Raw genomic sequence first — 25,770 nt, forward strand, 5'->3', positions numbered from 1 at the left:
CCTCTCACTCAGGCTTTGCTCCAAGACACAGTCTCTGACTCCTGACCCCTGACCCCCAACTCTTCTCCGTCACTGTCTCCAAACCTTCCCATCCCTTTCCCCCTGGTACCTGCTCCAACTAGATTTTGTCCCCGTCGCTCTTGTCAAGGTCACCAACTACGTACCTGTGGCTGGGCCCAACAGCCAAGTCCCAGCCCTCCGTTTAGGTGGCTGGCCAGCAGCGTGGACACGAGGAACACGAGGAACACACCTGTCTCCTTTTTGACTTCTGGGACGGCCTCTCTCAGGTCTTTCCCCCGCTTCTCCAATTGTAGGAGGCCATCTCCTCTACCCCTGCTCCCTCCCCAAGTGACCCCACAGGGTTCTCTGGTTTTAGCCACATTCTTTCTGCTGACTGATGCCCAAACTCATACCTCTAGCTTCAACCTTTCCCCCAGAACCCTGAATTCCTATGTCTCCCCTCGCTGCCAGGAGTCATGTGGCTGAGTAATGGGCATCTCAAAGTCAACATGCCCAACCCCAACTCCAGGCCGCCCTGCCCCCCACTTGCTCTCCACAGCCTCCCAACTTGTACATAACCACATGTCCCCCTCCCTGTCTCCAGCACCCCATGAGGACACATCTGCCCCTTCCACTCTCAAAACAGGATGCAGGATCTGACCACTTCCACCCTGGATTGCCATCTCGCTGGAGTGTTGCCGGAGCCTTCCAACCAACCCCTCTCCCGGCTTCTGCCCTGGTCTCCCTCTCCCTCGCTCAGATACGAGGCCAGTGAGTGGCCTACATGGCCCTGCACAGCTGCCCTTCCTACCCTCTGCTCTTACCCTCTGACCTTCGCCTCGGTCCCTTACTCCAGCAAAGGGGTCTCCTCACCATTTCTAAAACATTCCGAGCTCACTCCCCCCAGCCACCCACTAAGTTCCTTTGCAATTCCTGTTCCCTCCACCCAGACTACCCTTCTAGCACATCTACGCTTCCTCCCCTCCTTCCGATTGCAGCTTAAATGTCACTGATCAGGGTAACCTTTCCTGGTCACCCTCCATCAAAAACATAAACAGCGGTGCCCCATCAACACCTCCACCTCCCAGCTGCTGAATTTTCTCCATGGCATTTATCACCTTCTGACATCCTCTAATTCCTCCCCCACCCTCACCCCCACCCCCACCCCACCCCCACCCAAGGAATAAGCCACACGAGAACAAAACTTCGCCTGTTTGGGCCAATACGGGCACCTAGAATAGAACCCACACATAGTAGGGACTCCGGAAATACTTGCTGAATCAGTGAATGAATGAGCTGAGTGTTAAAGCAGAAGTGAGAGTTGGCCAGGTGGGTGGCAGGAAGGAATGCCAGGCGGGAGAAGCAGCGTGCACACCACTGAGGCATAAAAGAACATGGCAGCTCAAGGAGGCCGTGAGTGGAGGGGTGCAGGGTAGGAGTTAGAGGGTCAGAGTTTAGGGCTGGGGAGCTTGGCAAGAGCCTAGTCATAAAGAGCATTTGTTCATTCATTCATTCTTTCATTCAATCAATCAATATTTGTTAAGCCCTATGTGGAGCCTGGCCTTCTGCCCACCTAAAGGGATATGACTTAATCCTAAAGGTACTTGGGAGCCACTGCTGGTCAGTGTGCTCCACACTATGGAACCCCAACACCCCCTGGGTCTCCCCCTACCCCAGAGGGGTCTGCTCTGTCACTGTCTTTGCTCCAGGGCAGAGTATGTCCACTGAGGTTTCTCCTGTTGAGTCTGCACAAAGACCAAGGTTCCACCTGAGCCAATATGTCCATCTGTGAGTCTCCCAACGTGTGGGTTCCCAAAACCCGGTTGGGGACTTGAACCTCCCAGGCTGTCAGAAAATCCAACACTTTCGCTTTTCAGATGGGGCAACTGAAGCCACCAAAGAGAAAGGTCTTATTCAAGGTCACGCTGTATATCGGTCACAACCCTTTTGTTTACAAGTAACAAACATCCAATTCACATGGACTTGAAGAAAAAGAAGGAGGAGGAGGATCTGGCTCCCATAACTACAATGTCGAAGGGTGAACTTCAGGCAAAGTTGGATCCAGGCCTCAAACCATGGCTGGCTCAGCTTAGGACATGGACGCTCCTTGAGCCAATCCCTGGGCCAGAGGTCTGCAGACCTCTAAGTGGCCAAGCCTGAATGTAATATGCCTCCTCTGGAGCAGGTGAGGTGAGGAGGGCAGTGTCAGTCCCACATGATGCCCCAAGTCTGAGAAAGAGGCCAGGCGGGACCCCAAAAGAAAATCGGAGTGCTGATCTGAGAAAAGGGGGAAAGGAAAGCAGAGGTCCACCTCACCCAGGAGCTCGGACCAGAACCCAGACCAGAACCCTGGCCACCTGACGCCAAGCCCAGCACCCACGCCACTTCCTCAAACCACATCGGCAAGATTAACTAGACATCGGGGTGGGGGACGGGTTGGGCCATGGTGCGGGAGCTGGAGGCAGAGGTTCAGCAAGGGGGTCGTCCAGGCGAGAGGTAACGGGCCTCTTGACAGAAAGCAATCAATCGCCTAACTCCCTAAACCACTCTCCCATTTCAGCATTTTGCTGAGGGAAACATCTGTCATTTCTTCGAGATGAATAACATGCCAACACCATTATTAATGTATTTTTAAGTGGTGTTTAGAATCTACTTCATTTTAAATAAAAGCAACGACATAGATCTCTCCTGACTTGTTTAGACCCTAGAGGTGCTGGCACAACATGGCTGCTGCTTAAACAGTGTGACATCTGGGTACCATGTCCCCCAGCATGAAGCACAAAGCCAAGCCCACAGGGCCCCAGTAAATGATAGGAGGATGCAACCCCAAGTGAGAGAAACCTAATGCTGGGGAAGGCAGGCGAGATGAAAAATCACATCCCCTGCTGGTGGGAGTGCCGGTGCCATTTTTATGGGAAGTTATTTAGCAGGACATGTTTATCGCTTATAGCGGTCCACATATTTTGGCCCACTCATCCTACTTCTGGGAAGACCTCTTGAAGATATCACTGGAGATGTGAAAACAAAAACGCTTCGAGCGCTGAAGACATTCATCGTGGCATTGTTCGTAACAGAGAGAGAAAACAGAAATAATACCCAACCAGAGGAGAATGGTCGTGTAGATTACGCCAGGTCCACTCAATGGAATGTTCTGTGTCTGTGCAAAAATGGTGCCTACGAAGATTATTGACTTTAGATGATTTGATTGGAAAAAGCAGCAACTTGAGGAAGCTCGAGTCAAAAAGAGAATTACTTTAAACATCAGAGGAATTTCCCAGAATTCAACTGCCAGCAAGCAGCATGACTGGGAGATACACAACCTGCCAGGTCCTCAGGCAGCGCATATGAGTTATTCATTGCTCCATAACAAATATCTACCCCCAACATTTAGTGGTTGAAAGCAGCACTTATTATCTCACACAGTTTCCGAAGGGCAGGAAGGGAGGGTCTCTCATGACCTTCAAGTCGAGATGTCAACCCGGGCTTTAGCCTTCTGATGGCTGGACAGGATCCTTGGCTGAAGGGCCCGCTGTAGATCACGCACTAGGCAGGACGCTACAGTTTCTTGAGGCCACTGGCTGGAGGCTACAGTTCCTCCCGACGCAGGCCTCTCCATCGGGCTGCTCGTGACAGGATAGCTGACCTTCCCAGAGTAAATGATCTAAGAGAAAGAGAGAAAATGACCGAGAGTGAAACTGCAGTCTTCTCTACCCTATTCTAGGAAGTGATACCCCCACAGTTCTTTCCTATCTTATCGGTTCACAGACCAACCCTGGCACAGCGTAGCGGGGGAGGACACATGGGTGCGAACCACCAGGAGGACGGGTCCCTGGGGACCACTTTCAAGGCTGGCTAATACATGTACATGGAAAATTTTATTCTATAACAATGGTTTCAATAGTGCATGACTTTTTAATATGCAAATCAAGCAAGGGAGAACATAGTCCAAAAGAAAGCCTTCTTTGTAAAATAACTTGCTTCTGATTACTTCTACTGGGTAATACAGGGCCTAACTGGGCCAGAGCTGGGACTAGACACATCTAGCACATGAGGTTGAGCGATACTCAGCACACGGTTATCCATGAGCAACCACCAGGTCACGCGATGGTGGCAGAACCAAGCACACATGGGTTCAGACACACATAAGACACAAATGGAGGACTAGAGGCAGGTACCTAATGGAAGCCAAGAAGAACTGTCAGGAGCCAAAGGAGAAACTTTGTAAGAGAATGCAGAGGGTGGGGTGGCAAGCCAGACTCGGCAGCAGGGGACCCAGGATGGAGGGAGTCTTGGTTCTGGATACATCCTGCCCACTGGTTCCTGGACCTGCTGCAGTCCAGCCACCAGCCCCAGGGGGAGGGGGCTGAGCGTGAGCAGAGGGGGCTGCCCTGTAAGATGGCGCAAGCAGCCCTGCCGGGGGACCCCGCCTTGAGAAGCATTCTTCCCCTCGTTTACCACAATGAGTTCCTCTGGTGACTAAAGGACTGAGAACCTGGAGGTCGAGGGAGGTAGGACTGGGTGGGACAGGGCCGTGACGGAGAAGTCGAAGGCAGTGACGGCAGTGGTGACTGATGGGGACAGAGGACAACGCAGGTGGCTGCCTCCTCCAATTCATCTGCACGGAGGATTCACCCACATACTTGCGAGGGGAGAGGAACTCACCCAGGATGTGGGGTTCTTGTGGGAAAAGGTGGGGGCTCGGAGCCAGCAAGATGCAGATATTTACATTAATGCTACCAGCGAAGCTTTCATCATTTATGGTCCTTCGAACCATAATGGTCCAAATCCCAACTGAGGCTGGAATCCCTTGTCCACACATCTCCACCAGGCACTCAAAGGCTTACCACTCCCAGCAGGGGTGGCCTCGCTCCTCCCTCGGGAATCCACTCCATAACAAGACAGCTCTGATACACAGGAAGTTCCTTAAAAACTTGAGACAAACATCTGACTCCCTGTAGGCCCCCCACTTGGCCTCGGTTCTGCCCTCTGGTGCCTCACAAAAGAAATCAGCACCCTCTCCGCCATGGCCCAATGATCACCCTCTGCATTGTCCAGGTCAGCAATTCCCAGCACAGCATGGGCCCTCAGATACTATTCATTTTCCAAAACTGCAGCAGGAGGCATACTGAATACCAGTACACACCTATTCAGATGGCCAGAATTAAAAAGACTGACCAGACCAAGTGTTGGCGAGGCTGTGGAGCAACTGGAAACCCCCTGCCCTGCCGGTGGGGATGTGAACAGTACAGTCACCTTGAGAAATAGTCCCCATGACCCAGCCTTGCATTACTAGGTATTCATCCAAGAGAAACAAAAATATATGTCCACACAGAGACTTGGACATCAGTGTTCCTTTGACTATTTATAATAGTCAAAGGCTGGAAACAACCCAAACGTTCATCCACAGGTGCATGGAAAACAAATGGTAGCCTATCCACAGCACAGAATACTATCCAGCAATAAAAATCAACGCAGGACAAAATAAAAGAACCTCAAAAAGATTATGCAGAGTGAAGGAAGCTAGACACAAAGTCTATGCACTGTGTGATTTCATTTATATAAACTTCTAGAAAAGGCAAAGTGATCTATCGTGACAAAAAAAACAGATCAGTGTTTGCTGAAGGATGGGAGTGGAGGGAGGGATGGGTGGCTAAGAGGAAGGAGGAAACTTTGAAAAGTGATGGAAATATTAGCCATTGACTGCGGTGGTTGGTACTATCATCCGGGTATACATCTGTCAAAACTCACCAGATCGAGTACTTCAAGTTGTACAGATTAAATGTGTACAATGTAATTCAAGTTGTTTCTTTAAAACTCTAGCCTGCCATCCCTTAATTGAGTGAGATACAAACTGTAGCCAAGCCGAAGGCCTTCGGGTTCTGCTGTGACGGACCCTCTGTGATTACCACATGGGTAGGCCCAACCGATGCTAACTCAGCGCCAGCTCCCACACAGGTTCAATCCTTATTCATTTATGACACCGGAAGCTTTTTTCCCAGTACTCACCAAAGGTCATTCACGGCAGGGCTAGGTCTCCTGATTCGCAGGCCTCCTTCCTCGCAGCATAAGAAAAAATAAAAACCAAGGCCGTGGAGTGCTTCATGGTTCTCCAAGCTGCTTGACATCTGTAATCTCATTTCCTGGATTAATCCCATTTAACACAGTCGACTGTGTAATGGATAAGACGGAGCGGGGAGAACATACAGCTTGTTGATTTATGGCAGGCATCTATTCTGATGGCTCTGGGCCCAGGCCGGGTGATTGTCAAATATCTTGAATAACCCTCCCGGGTTAAGCATTCTGGGCTCTGGAGTCAGACAGACCTGGGCTGGAATCCAGGCACTACCACGGACTAGTGGAAGACCTTCAGCAAACCATTTAGCCCCTCCAAACCTCAGTTTCCTCCTCTGTAGAATGGGAATAATAGCAGCAACTGCCTCATAATGCTGCTGGGAAGATTAAATGGGATAACAGCATCCAGCACAAGGCAAACACTCAAAGTCTGGAAGCTGTCGTTAGCACCATTATCACTAGTACTCTTCCATTACATTAGTACCCTTATGAAGTAGATCCCCTTATTAGCCCCATTTTACAGACAAAGAAACTGAGGCTCAGAGAGGCAAAGCAATTTGCCCAAGGTGACACAGCAAATAAGCGGCAGAGCCAGGATTGACCTCCAGTCCCCTGTATGGCTCCAAAGCCCACTCTGGCTCATATGAGCCACCTGCTAGATGGCAGCAGGTACAGCAAGGGTTTTAAGAAGGGAAAGTATGATCAAAGTCCCCTCAAAGCCCACTAGTTACAGTTAGAACTGAAGGAAGTTGAGGCCTCACCAGGCAGGTGTGGCCAAGATTAGATCAGGACCCCACACTCTGCCAATATGAAAAGCAAGACAGCCTGGAGAATAGAGACCATGAGGAGGGGTGGGTCCCAAACCCCAACATATGCCTGAGAGGGACCAGGCCTGCTAGTTCCACTAATAGTCAACCAACCAAGTCAACGGAGCTGCACTCACAACTGCCATAGGGTTAGCGCGTAACTCTGGGCAGGTCTCCACCATTGGAGGGCCCCACACCCAGCCATAAGCTAAGGGCACTAGATAAGATAACCTGCAAAGGCCTGTCCAGCTCAGACCATCTTAGTTTCCAATTGCCAGGAATACCTGGGGTGTAGGTGATATCCACCTCCAGGTGGGAAGGGACCTTTGAAATACAAAGAGATGTCCCAAGGAGAGCCCTCTGGAGGAGGTCCCAGCCCCGGCAACAAGTCACCGATGATCCAGACAGCGGAGGAAATGAACATGGTTTTAGAGAGAGCAGACCTGGATTCGAATCCAGGTCTGCTATGCACTAGCTCTGTGAGCCTGGGTATCTCACTGCCTGCCTCTGAGCCTCAGTACCTTTATCTACAAAATGAGGACGATCACACCAGCTTTATAGGGTTGTGTGGCCCTTAAATAAAAACATTTCTCTAAAGCACCTGTAAATACTCAATAAATGGTGGCTGCTTTCATTGCTGTTCCCCACCTTTGCCATTGGAAGTGGCCTTCATGCCACGTGCCCAAGGGTCTGAGTCCCAGGTGCCAGGGAAGTCTACCTGGAGTTCTTCCAAATTCCAGACCACAACCCTTCCTGCTGCTACTGTTTCTTAAATTCACGGACCTGGAACAGGATCAAGATCAAAACTCAAGGAGAACTCAAGTCCTAATGTCTGTGACAGAGGCTGGAATCACAGTCACTTGGGATGAGAGTATCACCTGGGAGTATCAACTCAAGGAGTGCCTGGATCCCAGCGATGGCCACACAGTTGTTTATATGTTTCCCCAAACATCCAGGCACACGTGTGGGCACATCCATGAACACGTGCACACCCATGCACTCAAGCAGCACTGCCCAGATGACAGTGCCCACAGACAGGCACCCCCACAGTGGACACCGCAGCCCGCCTGCAGACGTGCCTCCCGGGCTCGGACACAGATGCACATGCAACTCACCCTCACACCCAGCCATCCGCATGGAGCCATGTGCCCACTTGAGCATATGCACACATGGTCTCTGTGCACCAGGGGATCTGCAGGAGTTGCTGGAAAGATATGGAAAGTCGACAGCTGCTCTGATGACACAAGGACTAGCCAGCTCCCCACCAGGATTTCCGAAAGGGAGGAGAAACTTCATCACACCTGTAGCTGGGCTGTTGGAGTAATCCCTGGCTTCCGTGCTGCTTCAGCAGATTTCTCATCAAGCCAGCAGGTCCGTAGCATAGCCTGTGGCACCAGGGGACCTGGAGAGAGGAAAAGCCAGAGTCCCTAGGTAGCTAGGATAGGGGAGCCCTGGTGGGCAGGAGTCTGGATGAGAGTACTAGGGTCTTTGTGGCAGGATGGCATTGTGGTTACACAGGTAAGCTTTGGAGCAGGAGGTCCCTGCTTTGTCCTCCAGCTCTGCCATTTATTAGCTGTGTGACCCTGGACAAGTTACTTAACCTCTCTGGACCTCAGTTGCCCACCTAGCAAATGGAGTTGATAATATTACCTAGTAGGATAACACTACATGGTAGGAATGAGGGAGGAGAAGTAGAGAACTGAGGAGTTAAATGACACCACACATGCCCCTGGACACAGTAAGCACTCACCAGTATGAGTCATTTTTATCAAAGGCCCCAGGACAGGAAGGGACCCCTAGATATCGGGTAGCCCATGGATTGCAAAATGACATCCACAAGCCCAAATGCAGCCCACAAATGGGCTTTGTTTGGCCCACATGGCATCTTTCTTTCTTTCTTTTTAAATTATTGCCAACATTTAAAAATCAAATTTCACATCAAAATCCAAATTTTCTGCTTCTCTGGAAAAGTTCAAACATTTGGCAACCCTAGGCTCTCATTCCCGCCTGGTAACCACCAGCCAGAGCTGAGTAGCCACTGCCTGGCTCACCCTCCCCCTCCCCTGTTCCCTGTCCAGCCCTGGGAGCACTGGCGTTTGCACCCCCTGACCTGGTCCTGTGCCCTCATGATACACATGGGGGATTGGGGCTCTAGAGGAGCCAAAATCCCACCCAGGGCCACACAGCAAGTCAGTGGCAGAGCTGGAATTAGGGCTCAAGTCACCAGAGTCCCAGTGCTTCCTGAGCACCAGGGAGATGCTGAAGAGAGAACTTGGCCATGGCCCCAAAGCTCCTGCATCTATAGCCCTTACTGGGGAGACAAGGTCATCACTGGACATGTGACTTACTTCTCTGACCCTCAGTTTCTTCAGCTGTAAAATGGGATAATAGTTCCTTCCTCAGGATGACTGTAAAGACAAAATAAATTAAATAAGTAGGAACCTTAGAGCAGCAGCTGGCTCACAGTAATTGCTTAATAACTAGCACCCATCATTACTGCTATCGACGACTCCTGGCGTGATGCATGCACATGACCTCACTGACTCCTCAAACCAGCTGGGATGTCGCTCCACTTAGCCCCATGTGGCAGATGAGGAAACTGAGGCCCAGAGGGCGATAATAACTCATTTCATCCTCCCCAGGCACCTGTGAGCTACAGCTCACTATCCTTATTTGTCAGGTGAGGACACTGTGGTTCAGAGAGTGGCAGGGACTTGCCCGAGGCCACCCTACTGATGGAGATGGGAGTAGGCCTAGAACTCCAAACCGAACTCTAAGCCAGGCTGTCTCCACGCACCCTGTCAGGAAATAAACCAAGTCCCTTGGCCTTGCTATGATCAGAGTAGGGACCAAAGGGTCATTTCTCAGCCCAGGGAGTCCTCTTCCTGGGGCAATAAGACTCTTAAGGCTCCTATTCCTGGTAACACCTAGCTTCCAGCCCATGAACACAGACATGCCCAGCGCGCACACGTACACACGCACACGCACACATGCACACACACACACACAGACACACACACACAGATTCCTATGCACAGATGCACATGCACACGTACACACACATGTACACAGCAGCCCAGCCAAGAAGGGCTAGGGCAAGGGCAAGAGAGGGTTAGGAATAAACGGTGCTCTCCATAGGTAATGAGCTTCCAGACACCAGGTGGCTGTGGCAGGTGCTCCTCATCTCATTGAGGGGTACAACGCATCACCCGGGCGAGAAGACTGGAAGCACCTCAACTCTCATCTCTCCCACCCTCCCCACTTCTGATCTACTGCAAAGCCCATCCTCGCTCTCACATCCATCCCTGTCTTCTACCCTGGCTCTAAAGACAAGAGTCTTTCCTGCTCTCATGTCCCTCACTGCACTGCCACCACCTTATACAGGAGAATCAAGACTCAGGATTGATTCTCCTGTATAAGGTGGCAGCTCCCGGGGACTTCAGGGGGGGCGGGAGGAGGAGGAGGCCAAACCATTTAAAAGCAAGACCAGAGCATTGGCACAGTGATGTCAACAACCCGCCCTGTCAGACACACATCCCCACACACACACACACACACACACACACACACACTGAGTTCCCATTTCATGGCTATCAGGTTGCAGTGACGCTGCTCCAAGACAAAACAGGAAATCCCACAACTGAGCCAGCCAGATGGGGCTGAGAATCTGAAACCCCCTCTGCTCTCCAAGATCACCCTGCATCCCCACCTCCCACAAGCTGGAGCTCAGCTGCAAGGACTCTCCTTGGGGAGGAGCTCACCTCCCCACCCCAGGTGCTGACAGAACCCAGTCTTGGACTCGGGACCCCAAATTCCCACTCTGTGCAAGCTCCCAGCCCCACACCGGGCCCCCTGTCTCCATCGGTGAGAGGTGAGTGGATGAGCTCTAAGCGTTCTCCCAGTTTAGATACTCCACCTTTTATGGACATTGGGTTCCCAGACCCAGTGACTGGGTCCCTCTCCAAAGCTGAAGGTGCAGTCAGCAGGAAAGCCAGCAGGGGGCGCGCACGCCTCGTTGACGGGAGTTGGAGACGCTGAGGCCCTAAAAGTACCCTGAAAACGGGAGTCCTTGCTTGTACCGCTGTCCCGCTCTCGTTTTCGCAGAGCTCCGCACAGTCGTAGGACCAGGCCTCTGCGCCTTTGCACGCGCACTCCCCCTTGAAGCCGGTCCCCACTCCTCTGGGCGCGACCTCTCCTGGAGCTGCTTTTACTGGGTCCTCAGTGGCCTTGCAGGTCTGGCCCTGGACGTGGACTGCACATTGGTGGATGAAGGGATGGGTGGAAGGAAGCCAGCTACAACCAGCCCTTGTTGTTCTCCAAAAACAAATGACATGAGATGGAAAACCCCTGGGGAGGAAACCATTTTAAAAAATGAGATTTAAAAGGCTGACACTGGGCGGACACGTAACAATCTCATTAAATTCTTACCAAACTCTTTTGCGGCCCTTAATAACCGCCTCATGTGACAGAAGAGATAAGCGAAGCTTAAAGAGCGCAAGTAAATTGCCTGAGGTCACCCGGCAAATAAGTGGAAGAAGCAGGATTGGAACTCTGACCTGTCTTACGCTCTGTTCTGCTGTTACCCAAACGCCAACTCGGAGCTCACGCCCAATCTGAGCCCCCAGCAGCGTCCTCTGGGTGACCCCAAGACGCAGACAAATGTGGACGAGCCCTGAGCAAATGCGCAGCCGCGATCCGAGTTTCTCACTAGGTCTATCCTGATTCTCGACCCAACTCACATTCCAGATGAGCCTAATTCTGATCCCACTGATAAAGCTAACATTTAAAAAGGGCTTACTGTGTGCGAAGCACTTTAGATACAATACTTGCGATGTTCTCCTAAACCGAAAATAAGGCAGATTCCCTCCATTTTACAAGAGGGAATCATTTACCAAAGGTTAAATGATTGCCCAGCATCACACAGCTAACAGGTAGCAGAGGCAGGATTCAAACCCAGGGCTGTTTATTTCCACAGCCCAAGCTCTTCACTGTTACTTAAACTCACCTTCTCCCACCCTCCAGCCTCTCCTGGCCAAGCCTCAGCTAGACTCTCATCCTGAAAATGTGATGACCCTGCTCAAGCCCCTGACAACCAGAGTCAAGGCCAAGACCCCAAACCCTGGCTTCACTTTGGTTTTCTGCAATTCTCATCCAAGGAGGGGAGCTTCGATGAAACCGAAAGGAGCCATTCTCCCCTCTCCGGAAGTGTAGGGGTCCTCAGACCTTTGTCCTAAACTGGGCTCTGAATCACACAGATCCTGGCTCTGCCACTGACTCTCTCTGGGTTTGGGAGGGTCCTTTAATAGCGCTAAGCCTTGGTTTCCTCATCTGTAAAATGAGATAATAAGTTTCAAGGTCCCAGGGCTGCCAGGGGGACTCCTGGCACATTTAAGAACTCAGTAGTTCCCTTCCCTTGAACCTCCCAAGGCTGAGCTAGAGACCCAGCCATGGGAGACCTCCCATTTACTCATTTATTCATTTGTTTATTCATTCATTCAGCAAGTTTCTGAGCACAGCTGATCCACGCTGGGCTCTGCTGGGAAAGAGGAGGCAGCAGAGAGGGCTGGTTAAGACACTTACTCTGCAGAGAGACCAGCTGTGCCACTTCAGTGCTGTATGACCTTGGCTAAGTCACTCCACCTGTCAGTGCTTCTATTTTTCATCTATAAAATGGGGATAAACATGGCACCTGATTCCAGGGTTGATGGGAAGACACTAAATCATGCCGATAAAGCCTTAGCACAATACCCACACGTAGTAAGAGCTCAGTGGCGGCAGCTATTTGGATATTACTGAGGAGTTTTCAAAGTCTGATGGGAGGAAGAGACAACTAAATAAATGATTGTCATACAGTGGGATCACTGCTAATACCTGGCTGAATAAGGTGCTAGAGGGACACATAGGGAAAGGAGCAACTAGCCCTGCTTGGGGAAATCAGGGAAGGCTGCTGGAGGAGGGGCATTGAAAGATAAGTAGGATTTCACTATAAGGATGAGAGAGGAAAGGCATGCCTGGCCAGGGGAGCAACAGTTACAGAAGCTCAGAGGCTCTTGGAGACACAAGATGCTCAATGAAGAGCTGGTTGTGTCTGTGGAAGTTTGAAACTCGGAATTAGAAAGGAAAGTGATGATAAACCGCCTTTTTGGTCTGTCTGGGGGATTGGGACCCTCGCCTGGGGCAACAGGGGGCAGGAGAGAGACAAGACCTAATTTGTCTTTGAGAAAAATGATCCAGGTGGCAGTGTCTAGGAGGATGGAGCAGGAACAGGACAAGGGGCAGAGACCAAGGAGGCTGGCTGCATGTGAGGTGGGACAGAGGGAAGGAAGGGGACGGGGAGGCGTTAGGGGATGGGGGTGCAGTGTTCTGACTCGAAGCTCCCAAGGCCCCTGCCAACAAGAAGGGGCAGAGGCAGGATGGGGTGAGGGTGGGGGTGACCATGACCCCAGTCAGCCAGGACCAAAGCTGAGGCTGGGGGTTGGGAGGGGGGCCGCCAACACACTGAACACTGAGTCACTCACTCAGGCTTATTGGATTTCTGAGAAATTGCTCCCCTCCCCCACACGCTGGCAGCTAAGACGCTCCATTATAGCTGCATCGTCAGTCAGCCTAAGAGTAAAAACCCAAGTACTGAGCAGGGATGGGGCGGTGACAGAGGGGAGGGATCCATAGGATTCTTGGACTCACCCCGTTAGGGCTGGTATTCAAAGATGATCACATAAGGTGGCAGGAAGGGAAAGTGGTTAGGTGAGTGGATGCTGGAGCTGGCCAGCTTGCTTCAAATCCCCTTCCTGCCTTTTGATGGCTGTGTGACCCGGAGCCACTTCTTTAACCTCTCTGAGCCTCAAATAGTGATCATCATAGGGCCTACCTGAGATAGTGGGTTGTTCTGAGGATTATTAAAGCCTGTCAAATGCTAGGCATGTTGCAGTCTCCGGGTGAGGGCTGGGTGTTACCTGTTTGGGTTGAGAGCAGAGTTATCTATGATGCCCCCTCACCCTATCTCAACCCTCAGCTTTCAAAGGCTCCCTGAGATAAAATACAAGTACCTTGCTGGCATCAAGGCCATCCACGATGTGCCCCTCGCCAGCCTGCCCCTGCTCCTACCGTGCTGAATTTTCTAGCTGTGCTTCATACACGTTCTGATGGTTCACACCTCCACACCTTTGCCCATGCTGGTCCTTCTGCCGGGAGTACCCTCAGCTAGTCCCCTTGTCTCTCTCATAAACTCCTGTGTCTCCAGTGGACTGCAGCCAAGATAACCTATCCTCTGGTTCGGGGTGCATTTCCTGCCCCCTCCATCCCCTATCAGGAGTGGCTCCCTCAGAGCCCTGGACTAACATTTGCCATTTATAGTTTCGTTGTTTACTCCCTTATAAGACCGGGGACCTCCCAAGGGAGGGGATTGTGTCCAAATTCCAGGGCCCAACACATCTGTCGGCATCAACTGATAGTGGGCGGCTAAATGAACACATAAGCACTTAACAAGCTCTGACGTAAGCCACCATTTAGTAAGCACGCCTATGACACAGGCTCTGTGCCAGGTGCTCTGCACGAGGCATCTTATTCAAGCCTCACAACCACCTCGTGAAGTCAAGTACTATAATGTCCACCCTACAGATGAGGACATTGGGCTCAGTGCCGAGCAACTCTCCAAAGCCATTCAGGTCACCCAAGGGGTCCAGCAGAGAGGAGAACTCAGATCTGATCTGCCCTTCACCAAGTTCATAACCACTGCCCACCCCGCCTCACTACAAAGGTCGGCCAGGCTCTCCTCCATCTCTCCAAAACACATTGACAGATAACTCCTTTGCTGGGAGAAGCCACGTAGAACCAAAGAGGCCCCGTTTCCAACCCTGCTACCTGGGTTCCTGGCTGTGGGACCCTAAGCAGATTGTAAATATTGTGAGCTTAAGTCCAGCACAGCCAGGTAGCACCATGCCAGCTCCCCAGCTGGGAACTGATGTTTTATTACTAATCTGCATAATCATCATCTAAGGTGGACATTCTCCCATTTTACAGATGCGGAAACTGAGGCTCCAAAAGCTGAAATGGTCTGCCCAAGCTCACATACATAGTAAATGACAGAGCAGGGGCTCAAACCACTGCTTTCAGCAGCAGACCTAGTGCCTTCTCCCAAACCACTCTCACCCCTAAGGTAATGTAAACGCCTAAAGGTGCCAGTTCAACTAACAACAACCAACATTGACCCAGCACTTACTGTGTGCAGGTTCTAAGCCCTTTACTTGTTCTAACATTTAATTTCACAACGACCCTACATGGGTGTTATGTTAGACCATTTATAGGGGAAACTGAGGTACAGATAGCTTAAGTTACCTTCCCAAAATCACACAGCTTAGTAAGAGGCTGGGCCGGGATTAGAACACGGGCAGACTGACCCCAGGTCCAGCGGCAGGTTAGGGGTGAGGTCGGTTATGGGTAAATAATGGAGAGACCAGGCCCAAAGTCCCGCCAGGTGCAGAGAAGGTAGGATACCCGGAATCCAAGCCTGGGGGACTCCCCCGGAACACCTCCCCGCACCCCTTGCGGTGCCTTCTGGGGACTGGGCAGCGGGTCAGGTGGACGCATCTCCCACCCCACTGCCTACCGGGACCTCTCTGGTGGTTAAAGTGAGTCCAGCGAGTCCCAAGGGCTCCCGGGGGAGAGCCCCGGAGGGCCGCCAACTTGTTCATTAGCGACTTGGCCTTCCGCCTGCAGCGGCGACGCGCAGTGGAGAACCCAGAGCCCTCGCCTCCCGGCCGGCCTCGGGCCCTTCCCGGGGCCTCCGCCGTCTTTCCTCCCCGCTCGAACATCACCTCCCCTGGGGGTGTCCCCAGCCCTTCCCTCTCTCCCCAGCTCTGCAGAGCCCTCTCCGTCCCTGCCGGCCCTGACCTGGGAGGCTCAGTACACAATTCCTGGAGCACAGAGGACCCTCTTCAGTAAGGAGATTAATGAAAGTAATAGCTCATGTTTGTGCTGCGCTGCCAATCAATAGTCACCGTAGAGAATGCTCCTTCGACCTTCCCCCCCACCCCCAACGCTTAGAGGAAGTGCTGCTATTAGCTCCCTTTGCCGGTGAAGGAAACCGAGGCCCAAGGCCATGCACTATCAAATGGTGGGCACCCAATTTCTGGAAATTTCCTCCATCCTGAAGAAAAGCAGCTGTCATTTATTGAATATTGACCTCATTTTAAACCTCACCACCTTCACTGAGTATCAAAGAAAGTTAATGAGGCTATCCTACTTTTTGCCTATTAAAAATCCTCATAGAAATGACTCTTCTGTGCTGAAGAAAAAAAGGAGATAAATGACATCCCCGTTCTATCAATGAGAAAACAGAGGCCCAGAGAGGTTGAGGAACTGGCCCAAGGTCACACAGCAGCAACTGGAACCAAGATTCGCTTTCACTGATCAGCTCTAACGGTTGCCCCATATCCCATGGGTTGATCCGACACAATTAACCTTTTACTTGTCCTTGCACAGTGAAGCAGTTTTCAGTTTTGCTCCCTTATAAATAACACTGGACCAACATTTAAGGTGTGCACAAATCTTTGCCGTAGTTCACATTATTTCCCAAGACCGACCCTCAAATAAGATTATTGGTTCCAGAGGTGTAACATTATATATGGCTTTTGACCAATATTTTCAAGTTGCTTTCAAAGCGGTTAACATTTTGCAGTCCCACCTACAACATATGAGACATGTTTTCACTGGACTCTCTCCAGTTTTTTTTTTTTTCCATCTCCCAAATATCCAAGATGAAAATGGTATCACATAATTGTGTTGGCATTTTTAGTATGATGATCGGTAAAACTGAGTGTTTTTAAGGGCTGGAAACCTAACAGGATCGGTATCAGAAGCCAAAGACCCTGAAGAGGGACTGGGGTCAGATGTGAGGACACCCAGAGCACAGAATGCTCATTTCTGGTTGAACGGTCGAGGAAAGGAATGCATGGCAAGGCGGGCAGGGGATTTGGAGCTTGGGGACAGGCGTTGGCACTTTTCTTCCCTCTTTCTGGAGCATTCTTTCCTGGCTCCTCACCAGCTGGCCCCTCATCCTTCGGCCCTCAGCTCCAACGTCAGCCCCTTGGAGAGGTCCCCCTAACCCCGCCATCCGAAGGTGCCACCCTCCGAGTGTCTCTCCGATTTATGTTCTTCACAGCCCTCTGCACACCTGAAGTGTTTATTTGTTTATTTCTCTGCCTGTTATCTGGCCCTAGAAGGCGAGCCCCTTGAGAACAGGGCTCTTGTTTCTTCATCTCGTACCTCTATCCCATGCTTAGAACAATGTTTTCAATGAATTAATTAAATGCTTCCTTTTGTGGGTCATCTGCCATCCAGCAGTGCTATTCCTGACAGCATCACATTGCCCAGGGCAGAACCGGCCCCTTTTCTCGCTTCCTCCTCACCATCTGCCCCCAGCACCACTTGCAAGAGGCTTGAGCGCAGCACACAGCAGACTTTCCTGAAGTCTGCACACCACCGTGTTGCTCAGCCTCTCCGCCTCGGACTCTGCCTTCCTAAGGAAGGGCTCCCCTTCCTTAGGACCATTCACAAAATTCCATTCCCCTCATTGTGTTAGAACAAGTTACTCTCCTCTTAGATTTGCCCCTGGAGGCCTACTAGCATCTCTGTGCCCAGAAGAGCCATCCACTACAGGTCCCCTGCAGAGCAGCAGGTCAGGAAGTGGGCAGAGACATTCTAATGTCCAGTGTCCTCCTCTCTCTCCTGCACTGGGCTCTGTGCAGCAAAGGAAGTTGTCTAGAATTTTATCTCCCCATGATATGACTTAACGCCACAGCCACCCTGTGCCCAGCCTTAGAACTGAAGCTGGAAGTCTTACAGACTGCTTGGGGTTTTAATAATAATTTTTTCTCTCTATTCTCAAACCATATCAGTCTACATGAACCATCACATACTAGTATTTCTCTCTTGGAGCCTCCCAGGAGCCATGCGTGCATGCAGGAGCTGTCTCTCTGATTCTAAATGGCAGATGCCACCTTTCTTCTTGCCAGTTCTGCTGTGGCCGAGGCCCCAGTTAGCAAAAGTCACCATGGAGGCTCCGCTGCCAACTCCACTGAGATCACCAGCCGGTACTTCTTGCCTGAGCCCAAGTTAGAATGACAGCCTCAGAGGCCCCAGGGACAGGGGTTCTGTTGGGTTCAAATGGGTTTCCATGTTCAGAAGGGAGAAAAGACTGTTACCTTTATAAAACAGATTGACCTGAATGAGTGGTTAACTACCAGGCAAAGCAAAGGAGTGATTCGGCCCTAATGAGTATTGATTACAGAGAGGAAGTGGGTTAATTGAGTGAGTTGGAAAGTTGGTTGCTAAGGTAACGTCTCACTTGGAATAAAGTCATCACCACAGTGAATGCAAACTGTACCTGGATAAGGACCAGAGGTGCAACAGTCTTTCCTGTTTGAGGACCAAGAATATGGAACGTTGAAACCCTGAGAAATGCCAGAGAAGGGAAGCTTAAAGTCTTCTCCTTAACCAAGGCTAATTCCTTTCTACAAAGAAGGTGTTTACACTTGAACTTGAGGACAGAAGCCTCTCTCTTCTTTGGATCTCATTGTACACAGACGCAGGAGAGGAACCTGGGCGCCTCTCTGTGGTGAGTGGGCAGGTCATGTTTCCAACTGGAAAGAGTGGAAGGGAGAGAAAGGAACCATTTTCCTGAGATTTAAACGAAAAGCCAAGGTTTGTTTGCATAGAAGCTGATAACGGTTGAGCTTTGGAGGAAGGTGACAGTCTATGCTAAAGGTTTACATTTCTTTACATTTTGCTCTATATGAAATGCTGCAAATAAGCCACTGGAAAGATCAAAGCCACGCTGACATTCCAATCTAGCAAATATTCAATACCTTGAGACATGTGTTTTATTAACTAACTTTACTTTTTTGGTCTTCTTTCCTTCACCCTGATGTCCTCAATTGTTTTAACTCTATTATATTCAGATAGAATTTGGTGAGCTATGTCAAATTCTTTTTGAAATGAGGTGAGTATGGATAAATAAAGTCCGTAATTTCTGTAAGGTCGTTGTAATAATATAAAATTTTAACAGAAAAACCAGAGACTGAATCTCAAGGTTTATAGCCCACCTGTTAGCTACCCCTACTTAGAGAAGGCCTTCTCGATACACCTGTTATAGAGTCTCCTGGTCGCAACTAAACGAACCCCAGCATTAATATATATAAATATGATAGACCTCTATTTGCAACTCTCAAGGGAATGAAACTGTCACAGCCTGTAAGAATGTGAGAAATTATTTTTGAACGGGTAGCGTCTGGCTGTAGCCTCTGTGGAAAGATTAGCTGATAAATAAATAAATAAGTGGCATACATCTGTGTGAATTGACGTGGACGAGGTGCGATTTAATTATGACCATCAAAATCATGTTGGATTATCACTCGGTGGTCTGCGAGCAGCTGCTTTCCACTCTCTCCGAGGACAGAGCAAAAGGGAAGAGGGCAAAGTCCCGTGCATAAGAATTGTTAATGCACAGACAAGATTTTGAATAACTTTAATTGTTTTTACAGTTGCACGCCACAGTTAGCACCTCGGTGATCAAAATTCCAGATATTTCTCTATGCGCACATACAAACATACCTTTTTCTAACAAAGCTGAGTTATAGTGTACTTTTTTGAAATTTGCTTTTTTACATAATAATATGTCATGAAGATCCACACCAATGATTCGCCTTCTACGACATCATTTTAACATAGAAACTCATGTATAAATGGAGTATCTTTTATTTATTTATTAACCGATTTTTGTACATTTAAGGTAGAGGGGTTTTTTGTTTGGGGAGGGGTTGTTTAGGGGTGAGGGTGTTTTCTTCTTTTTTTCTTTTTTGCTATGATAAATTACAAAACCATCCTTGTAATTAAGTCACTGGCACATCTATAATTATTTCCTTTGAATAAATTCTAAGAGGTGAAATTTCTGGGTCAATTTGTATGCAAATTATAAAGCTTCTCATAGATATTTCCAAATTGCAGAAAGTTTTAAAACTCCAATTCACATCTAGAAACCATATCTTTAAAAAATATTTAAGTATAGACAGAGAGAAAAATCAGAAGCATGAGCAAAGATATGAAAGCCAAAATCACTCATAGCTTTACCACCAGCACCTAATGTCTGTTACTGTTCTGGGATCCACCACCTCGCTCTGTCTCCCTCTCCCTCTATGTTGCCCTCAGTCTTTTTTTTCCTCTCTCTCTCTCTCTGACTCTGACTCTGTCTCTCTCTGTCTCTGTCTATTTCTCTTACTTCTTCTCTCCCAAATCTCTCTCTCTCTCCATCCATCCATTCATCTATCTCTTTCTCTCCCTCCTTCCCTCCCTCTCCTTCTGCCTCTTCTTCTCCTTCTCTCCTCTTCCTCCTCCTCTCTCTCTCCATCTCTCTATCTCTGCTGTGTTTCTCTCTTTCTTGACTTCCGTCTCACTCTGTATCTCTACGTCTCTCTGTCTTATTTTCAGTCTCTCTCTCTTTGTCTCTCTGTTTTCTGTGTCTCTCTCTGTCTCATTCTGTCTCCATCTCTCTCTTTCTCCATCTTTTTCTCTCTTTCAACAAAATTGGGGTCACGCCTCACACAGAGTTTTCTGGCCTGGGCAGCACTAATCATCCCTCACGCTTAGGCAGAACCTAGGAGCTGGCAAGGCGTTTTCACATGTTATTATCACCCTTTTCCAGGTGAGACCCCGAGGCTCAGAGAAGCTGGCCCAAGGCCCATAGCTCCTGTGTCTCTAGGTCAGGCCTTCAAGGCCCCATGCTGTCCCAGCCGTTATCTGAGATCACACATGTGCCTGCCAACACACGTGCATGCACACGCCTGTGCTGTCCTCCTCAGAGGCCGTGTGGCTGCCAAGTTAGGCAGCTAAACTAAAACGTAGCCCCTGGCCGCCTCCGGAATGCCAAGGGCCCCACTCAGGACAGGGACTGGGAACAGGGAAGAAGCTGCCAGAATTACTCAGCTGCTTCTCTCCTCCACCTCTGGGCCACAGTCTGCTTCTTCCATTTCTCAGCAGTCTTGCTTTCTCCACTCTGCGCCTCCTCCCCTCCCCTCCCTCCTCACCAGGGGAAATGCATCTGGCAGGTCTCAGCCTCCAGGTCGCCTCTCCAGAAACCTGTCCCCTCTCTGTGCCCCGAGTCAAGCGGGGCCACCCCTCCTCGGGCCTCTCACAGCACCCTCTTCTCATCTCTAGCCTGACGCACTCACATGTGTTCTAATGGTCAGTTTCTCTGCTGTCCCCTCCCCGCCGGGCTGGGCGCTCCTGGCCTCGGGGCGTGAGTCGGACACATCATCTGCTCCCCAGTGTCTGACACACAACACACACCAGTGAAGAAGGGATGCGCAAGTGCACTGTGGGCTCACACTCCCTCCTCCTCTGCCCTCTCCTCCCCACTCCCTTCCCTTCATCTCTCCTCTCTTCCCCTTTCCTTACTTCTCTTTTCCTCCCTCTCCTTTCTTCTCATTTCTCCCACTCTCCTCTCTTCTCCTTTTTCTTCTCTCCTCTCGTCTTCCCCTCCCTTCTTTTTCTTTGATCTCCTCACGCCCCGAGGCTTTAAATATCACGCCTACGCTATCGACTCCCAAATTTATACCTGCAAACCAGACCTCTTCCCTGAACTCCAGACCTGAGTATCTCAAACACAAACATACCCAAAAAGCTCTGGGTTTCTCCTCCGAAAAGCCAGTCGTCCAGTGTCGCGCCCCCAGCACCATCGTGGGTCTTCCCCATCTCAGTAAGCAGCACCATCGTCCACCCAGTCACTCAAAGCAGAGATTAAGAGTTAAGCTTTATTCTTTTCTGTTCCTCATTCTATATGTGTCGACCATCGGCAAGCTCTGTCTCCTTACATCCAAACCGTGTCTAACTCAGCAGCCCCCTCCCTCTCCACTGCCACCATCGCGGCCCAGGCACCGCCATCGCTAACCTGGACAACTGCAACAACCTCCTGGCCTCCTTTCTTGCCCCTCTCCTCCCCAGTCCCCACACAGCAGCCAGAGAAAGGTGCTCCTTACCTAGATCAGGTCAATTCACAAGGGTCTGCTTAGAACCTTCCAGTGGTTTCCACTGCCCTTAAACCACACCGTGCATCCATCCCAGCCTATGAAGCCCTAAGGGATCTGGATCCTGCCTGCCTCTGCAGCTCATCCTGGGCCTCCCTCTCCCTCACTTACCACCTCCAAGCAACTCTGATCCCTTCTAGCCTCTAGGACAAGCCAAACCCATTCCCGCCCCCTGGCCTTTGTCCACACTGTGCTCCTGCCTGGGTCTCTCTCCCACTTCATCGCTGGTTCATCTGGCTATTCAGAGCTCTCATCCTTTGTGTCACTTACTCAGAGAATCTTCCCTGACCACTCACACTCCCTAAAGAACGTCCCTCCATTATCCTCTATCTCAACATACTACTTATAACAATGTGTTTTATATTTGTTTCCTCTTTTTCCCCATCTGCCCCAGTAGATGCTCTCTATAGGGCAGAAACCAGGTCATCACATAGCAGGTGCTCAATAAAAATTAACTGACTTAATACCAAAGTGGTTAAGAGTGCAGCTTCAGTGTCAGGCGAGCCTGCATTCTTCCTGCTCTGCCACATTATTGCTATGTGGCCTTGGACAGGTCCTGTACCCTCTTCAGCACAGTGTCTTCAGTTACACATTAAGAATAAGAATCCCGTCTCGTAGAGTTGTCATAAGGAGTAAATGAGATGATAAGTTCAGCTCTTAACACCATAAATGCAAAAAAAAGCACAGTAAATAATAAGTGCTCAATAGATGCAAATATTTTTCAATTGTTTGTTGGATGAATACCCAGCCCTATAAAGCACATATTCGGAGACATGGAATCCAAGCCTTAGAAAGAGGAAATGACTTGTTCAAGTTCACATGGCTCCCTCCCAGTTCTGTCCAATGGCAAGTGTGTCGATTCTCCGAAACAAAATGTAAGTGGGGGCCACGGTGTATAGACGGTGGGTTGAGTAGACCAGAACTCAGAGAACAGTAGGGCCAGGGAAGAAACAGAATGAAGAGAATGCAGTCCTGGAGTACAACAGACGAGGATGCAGTGACAGACAGGAGGGACATCAAGCTGTGGCCACATCAAGAATTGACCCCAATTTGCCTAAACATAAGGGAATTTGGGTCTCCATGTCCTGAGTTCAATGTGGGATCCTGGAGCCACCTGATGGACCCTGCATTCTGGAATTACTCTGACCTTGGGGACTCTCCTGCCCCTGCCAAGGGTGAAGGGTGAAGACTAAGACAGCAGGGTGACCCTGGGCATCTCCTCAGGATGCTGAGGCCATGAGAGACAATGCATCAGCAGGTGGGCTGGGGTCCAGGGCCATCCTGGAAAAGCCCTGGCTGTGAGTTTCCATGGAGCCCATCACCATGGTAACCAAACCTCAGAGGCAGGACTCCAGCAGAGCCAGGAAAGACAAGCTTCTTTCTTGTCCATATCCCAGGAGCTTAACCGGAGGGGGCGGAGGGAAGTGGGGACAATTAGGCTTTCTGAGCCAGGATGGGGTGGAAGCAGGGAGAAGAGGAGGTTGTCTTCCTGTTCAATGGGCCAGCTATAAACTACCGAACGTGGCACCCTATTTCACGCTTCTGTGCCTTTGCTCACACTATTCTCTCCCATGGAATGCCCTTCCCTCCATCGTCTCCCTGGGGCCCTCTCAACTGTCATTCGTCCCTTACTTTTTACCTGCTGATCCTTCCAGGCTGAATCAGTCCGTTCCTCTACTGGTCACACAAACTCCCCTCTCTCGCACATCCCAGGTATGTCTGGCTCACCTAAGAGCTTGGGGAGGTGGTGGTGTTTAAGAACCAAGGCTCTGGAACCAGAGAGACCCAAGTTTAAATCCCAGCTCTGCCACTAACATGTTGAGTGACAGGGTAAGCCTCCTCTCTGAGCCTCGGCTTCCTCATTTACCATTTTCTTGCTGTGGGATCTTGGGTAAATTTCCCGACCTCTCTGAAGCTCAGTGTCTTCACCTGAAAAATGGAGCGATACCCGTGAGATGTCCGAGGCACAGTCAGCATGTAACAAGTGTCAGTGATCATTCTCATTTGTATGAGTGCTGCCTCTCGGTTCCCTTGGAGGGGACTTCCAGCCCCACCAGGCCTGGTTTTCCCCGGGCTCACACCCAGAGTCTGGCACACAGCACGGTGCTGACATTTGCAGCCTGAGAGCTAGCATTGTGAAGGAGAATAGATGCCCCTCGAGCTTACTGACAGCACCAGCCTTTGAGCTCTGTGTGTGTGTGTGTGTGTGTGTGTGTGTGTAAATGGCTGGCAGTACATAATCTAATATGCGTGTAGACACACAGACACACATAAATTGTGAGACTGTACCCACATTCTCACAAATTCTCACACATATACACACAACGCACAAACCTGACAGAGGAAAGTGCAAGGCCACTGCCCAGTGTCCCAGAGACCACCCCATGACTCCATTCCTCCCCCAGTTATTCCTTCTGGACCCGGCCGTGAGGCTCTCTGCTGTTTATGGAGCAGACAAGAGGTAAAGCAGCAGCTCTTCCCAGGCTCATCAACCATCCAGACAACTGGTCTACCTGAGTACCAGTCTCTACCTTTAGAATCACCTAGATTTCTGGGATTGAGCAGCAGAACTCCTGCTGAAGTGGCCCTTACTATGGATTGTCGCACTGCCCCCAGCACCACCATCCATCTGCTACCTCCCTTTGAGTTCCCTGGCCAAGGCTTGCCTCTCTGGCCCTTAGCCTCTACATTCTATCCTGGACATGCGAGTCCGCTAGGTAAGGCCACATCCCCTGCCTCCCTGGTGTCCCTCCATAACCATCCCGAGCATCAGGCAGGGTGGGTGGTCACCTCTCCTAAGCCACAAAGCTGATAAATGTCAGCTGACAGTGATGTAGCACTTACTCTATGCCAGGCACTGTGCTGAGCACTTTCCCTATATTTTCCCCTGATCCTCACAATAACCCTATAAGGGAGGTCATGTTATAATCCCCACTTTACAGATGGGGAGATGGAAGCACAGAGACGTTAAGAAACACAGGTAAGAGGGTGTCCCTATTGGAATTTAAATGCAGGCATCCCGGATGCAGAGCACAAGGTCTTGAGTATTTGCTATATTATGTCTCCTCAGCCATATGGATCTGAGCACAGCTGGGGTGTGACAGAGCTCAAAGAATGACACCTTAGTTCTACTCCTGAGTTTGGACCCAACAGTGAGATACATGCAGGTAACAGTCAGATGGAGAACAGAATTCCAGCTCCAGTCATTCCCTCGACAAATATTTACTGAGCACCTATTATGCACAAGCCTTACACTAGGCACTGGGGATGTTGCAATGAAAAGAGCAAACAGAAATCCTTGGTCACAAGGAGTGGTCATTCTAGTGGGGACGACACAATAAGCAAGGTAAATAAATAAAATAAATAGCATGTTAGCAGTAAGTGCTAAAGAGAAAAATAAAGCAGAAATGGAGATTATGAAGTGTTGAGTGTGAGAGGCATTCTGGTTTTAAAAATCCAAGTGAGTTAAGATCTGAAGTAGTTAAGGCCATGCGTGCGTTCCTCTGCGGGAATATTTCAAGTTGCAGAAACAGCATGTGCAAGGGCCCTGGGGCAAGAATGTGGCTGGGTAGTCCAGAATCAGTACGGCCAGTGTGATTGGAGTGAGGTGAGAGGAAGGAAAAACGTTGGAGTAAAGTTGGATGAGGCCGGAGGGGCCCTGGGCCAGGACCATAACACTTCCGTGGATTATCATGAGGACGCTGACTATGCTCACGTGAGACGGGAAGCCAGTGCAGTGATTTGACATGACAGATAAAGCTGCCTGGAGAAGAGGCCTTTAGACTTATAGCCAAACGGGCGTGTGAATACCCAAC

At 50.1% G+C, this 25,770-nt stretch overlaps 1 long non-coding RNA gene across 1 annotated transcript; it reads right to left on the minus strand.

Moving 5' to 3' along the window:
• Window positions 1-7,986: 7,986 nt before the first annotated feature.
• Window positions 7,987-9,288, minus strand: LOC120599601 (uncharacterized). Its single transcript, XR_005651937.1, has 3 exons — window positions 9,227-9,288; window positions 8,180-8,280; window positions 7,987-8,082 (listed from the first exon to the last, which is right to left on the minus strand). It is a non-coding gene; the product is annotated as an uncharacterized LOC120599601 (long non-coding RNA).
• Between the last annotated feature and the right edge of the window lie 16,482 nt (window positions 9,289-25,770).

Source organism: Pteropus medius, unplaced genomic scaffold (genome assembly GCF_902729225.1).
Source record: "Pteropus medius unplaced genomic scaffold, Ma_sr-lr_union100, whole genome shotgun sequence".
Lineage (NCBI taxonomy): Eukaryota > Metazoa > Chordata > Mammalia > Chiroptera > Pteropodidae > Pteropus > Pteropus medius.